The following is a 4434-nucleotide window of genomic DNA, read 5'->3' as shown; positions in this document are numbered from 1 at the left end:
TTACATGTCTACCAATATCATTTGTATTTATATTTAATATATTTTAAAGCCTAGGTCTTTTTCTTTCTATTGTATTTGAAAATATCAATTTCTTTTCGTTTCTTCCTCTATGTAGTAACACTTTATTTGAGCAGGCAGATGGAAGATTAATTCTTTTACAAGCAAGTACTAAATTGCTACTACTTTTATCAACACACATGATCAGTTCAGCTCTTTTCAACCAGAGCAATCTTGGAAAATGTTATCTTTTTTTTGTCTTTTTTTTTTTTTTAGTCTCATTTTGTTGCTTAGTCTGCAATGCAGTGGTATGCTCGGCTCACTGCAACCTCCACCTCCTGGGTTGAAGCGATTCTCCTGCCTCAGCCTCCCAAGCAGCTGAAATTATAGGCACCCACCACCATGCCTGGCTAATTTTTGTACTTTTAGTAGAGACAGGGGTTCACCATGTTGGCCAGGCTGGTCTTGAACTCCTGACCTCAGGTGATCCGCCCGCCTCGGCCTCCCAATTTGCTGGTGTGAGCCATCATTGCTGGTCTGGGAAATGTTATCTTTTTATTTAATGTAAGATTCATTTATGACAAGGCTTGAAATAGGATTTAATTTCAAGTGTATTTTTATTTGTGTGACTGTCAGATGCGCCATGGCCACGCAGTCTTCACTAGAAGGTTTCCCTGAACCATCTTCATTTGACCTTTTATGTAAGAGCAGCAACAACAAAACAAGCTGGAGTTTGATCAGTTAAGCTTTTGCTTACTATTGGATTAGAAGCATTGATTTGCATCAGATTCATGGCCAAAATATTAATAGTTGGCATGTTGATCTGGGGTCACTACAAAAATAAGCTATGGGATCTAGCTTTAGTTAAAATGAACAGCTCACAGAAAGAGCTGTGTGAATACTGAGAAAATGGCATCAGGAAGATGAGGGTGGCAGCAGGGGTCCATGTGTCCACTGCAGAAGAGCAAGCCACACCCTTTGGGGAGTTTTTGTGGCTGAGGAACTCTGCTGACTTAGAAAGTGTGAAGAGTAAAGAGATTGGAGAAAAGAGAAAAGAAGAGGGTAGTAGGGGTGGAGGGAGGTGATGAAATACCACCACTTTAGGAACAAGGAATTAGTTACAAAGGAGCATAATTTTACCAGTGCCTATGTTCACTCTGAAGGAAAATCCAGATCTAAGGAAAGAAAGGTTACGGGGCTCACGCCTGTAATTCCAACACTTTGGGAGGCTGAGGTGGGTGGTTCACATGAGGTAAAGAGTTTGAGACCAGCCTGACCAATATAGTGAAACCCCATCTCTACTAAAAATACAAAAATTTACTGGGCATAATGGTGCATGCCTGTATTCCCAACTACTTAGGAAGCTGAAGCAGAACTGCTTGACCCCAGCAGGTGGAGGTTGCAGTGAGCTGAAATCACATCATTGCACTTCAGTCTGGGTAACAAAGCGACGGAGTGAAACTGTGTTGCCAAAAAAAAAGAGAGAGAAAGAAATGTTATAATATTGGTCACCGTCCTACAACTTGCTGGTACCTCTCTCTGACCTGCAGCAGCCTCTGAGATTGCTAACAGGCTGAGTGTAGGAATAGCCTGCACCGTGTCTCATGGGTGTGGTGATGGCTCTTCTGAAGAAAGATGTAGGCTCGGTATTTAGAAAACTTGAACTAAAAATGAGTCCACCTCTGTTTACCCTGTAGAAAGCTAAGCTAAGTGAGTACTGAAGATGAAGAGAAGCCCAGAGTTTTGCAGGTCACTAAACACACCCTATACAAATGCAGAAGAAATGGTGCATGATTGTTTACAGAAGGTTCCTGGATTGGCAGTGTTTGGCAGAGGAAGAGACATGGAGAAACACTGAAAGTCATGCTAAAGGTAAACATGAAAAAGTGAGATTAAAGAGAATAATCATCTGATATCATGAATATCAAAAGAAAGCAAGAAATAACTTGATTTTTGCCCATGCCTGTGGCCACCTCAAGGAGTTGTCTTCACACGCCACTTTCCTCTGGGACAGTCTTGCCCAGTCCCATATCTTTGCACAGATCTCACTGATGTATCTGAATTGGCAAACCTATCTCAGAGGATGTGGAAAATTCCTTATATGGAATTCATCATGCCTCACCCAAACTCACCCTCAAGTTTCTCCAAGAAGCCCTCTCAGCCCCTTTGCAAACCTATAGCAAGCAGATGTCGATGATTCCTACTTGAGATCACTTCCTCTGCTTCTATTAGATGGTTCCTTATTTATTTTATTTTATTGCATTTTAGACAGAGTCTAGCTTTGTTGCCCAGGCTGGAGTGTAGTGGCTCAAGCTCAGCTCATTGTAACCTTCGCCTCCCAGGTTCAAGTGATTCTCCTGCCTCAGCCTCCTGAGTAGCTGAGATTACAGGTGTATACCACCACATCTGGTTAATTCTTTGTATTTTTTTTTTTTTTAGTAGAGATGGGGTTTTACCATGTTGACCAGGCTAGTCTCGAACTCCTGACCTCAGATGATCTGCCTGTCTCAGCCTCCCAAAGTGCTAGAATTACAAGCATGAGCCACTGTACCTGGCTGGTTCCCATTATTTTTATATCAATATTTTAGTCATCTTCAGGAGTTGTGGTGGCCATAATTTGCAAACTGCATTTTCCGCATTACCAGTATTAACACAATCTTTATTCTGCTTATATAAAAAGAGCCTTCCAGAAAAATCTGAGTTTCATTTGGACCATTTTCATGTCATGTTTTTCACGAGGGCCTTAAAGGTCCATTTTAACTCAAGTATTCATTCATTTGAAAATATGCTGTCTGGTTCCTCACTTTGCTCACCTGAGTTTCTGAAAAGATGCACACTTCAAAGTATGAGTTAAATGGCCACTTTCTATTTTATCCTGCCACTTCCTCTTAACGAAACTTTTCCATGGTACTGTATTAGTCCATTTTCATGCTGCTGATCAAGATATACCTGAAACTGGGCAATTTACAAAAGAAAGGTTTATTGGACCTATGGTTCCATGTGGCTGGGGAGGCCTCACAATCATGGCAAAAGGTAAAAGGCATGTCTCACATGGTGGCAGACAAGAAAAGAGAGCTTGTGCGGGAAACTGCCCCTTGTATAATTGGATCTCGTGAGATGTATTCACTATCACAAGAATAGCATGGGAAAGACCCATCCCCATGATTCAGTCACCTCCCACTGGGTTCTTCCCACGATGTGGGAATTGTGGGCATTACAATTCAAGATTAGATTTGGGTGAGGACACAGCCAAACCGTATCAGATACTTTTACTAACCAAAGTAATACACAAAGCAGTCACCACCAAGTGATATCCTGGTTCCTCTGAATAAAAGAAAAGAATTCCAAACAAGACTGAAATCTGGGAAGGGAGCCCACCCAGACCAGCAAAAGCAGAAGAGCTGAAAAATCACTACAGGCCTATCACATTTGTAAAGTGCTTTTAAAAAGTTCTCCTCCCAACCCCAGCCCACCTTGTAGTTAGGAAAAAAGAATTTAAGGTATAAATTGAATAGAATAAATAGGATGGTGATGACATGTGTAAAAGCAGCCGCTCAGACTTTTAGACTTGTGAAGTCAATTCTTTAGCTATGTTTTGGCCTATATAGAGGTTTAAGAATATTCAGACATGTATCTGTTACATGAAATAATCATTTCACTTCTAAAAATACTCTTCTGCTACTAATTCAATTTAAACAATGCAGCAGGAAAGCTTAATTAAGCTTTCTAGGTTGTTAAAACTCTGCTTCCAGAAAAACACACTATTCTTAGAGTCCCACAGTCAAATTGCAAGAAACAACTAATACATTATCAGTCAAGAAATGTTGTTCCCTTCTTGTGCTTAGCACAGAGCCCAAGATAAGAGATGTTTAACTTAGTAAACCCCGAGAGTGGGCAGCTAGAGAGGACTTTGTTCTGCTGGTAATACCAGCCAGCCTCGGGACGGGGGAATTGACAACAGGCCAAATTCCTCCAGGAAATTTGGGACTAGTTGAAACCATCCTACCCCTCCTTGCTTTCATGATGGTGACTGATGATAAGTTTTAATCTTTCAGCACCTGGTATTAACGAGGCAGGCTTCACAGCACCAAAACAACAACAAAGAAAAATCGAAAACATCGTTTACAGACTGGCAGCCTGATCCAGAGAGGAGAAAGTAGCGAGGGGAGAAACCTGACTCCCTTTTCCAGACATCCTAAGGAGAAAATCCAACCTGCTGAAAAGCCACAGGAGACATGAAGACAGTGTGGTGTTTGCTGGTTGGGTGGAAAGGGGCCTGCAGGCAGGGCTGCCCTACCTGTGAGTGGACTTGAAGGCAGTGTCCCCTGGAGGCGTGGCCAGGAACAGTGCATCGTTCCCGGGCACAGCGCTTGGCAATCAATGAAGCTGGTAACCCGCACTGGGCTCCAGCCTCTCTTCTCTGACAGGCCCCCAGTG

General features: G+C 42.2%; 1 long non-coding RNA gene across 1 annotated transcript; it reads left to right on the top strand.

Moving 5' to 3' along the window:
* The first annotated feature begins 1694 nt into the window (after positions 1 to 1694).
* Positions 1695 to 4106, top strand: LOC144582959 (uncharacterized). The gene is made up of 2 exons (XR_013536592.1): positions 1695 to 1869; positions 4053 to 4106. It is a non-coding gene; the product is annotated as an uncharacterized LOC144582959 (long non-coding RNA).
* The last annotated feature ends 328 nt before the right edge of the window (positions 4107 to 4434 follow it).

This window comes from Callithrix jacchus, chromosome 6, assembly GCF_049354715.1.
Source record: "Callithrix jacchus isolate 240 chromosome 6, calJac240_pri, whole genome shotgun sequence".
Taxonomy (NCBI): domain Eukaryota; kingdom Metazoa; phylum Chordata; class Mammalia; order Primates; family Cebidae; genus Callithrix; species Callithrix jacchus.
The sequence above is the reverse complement of the archived record's forward strand: the minus strand, read 5'-3'. Positions and strand labels throughout refer to the sequence as shown.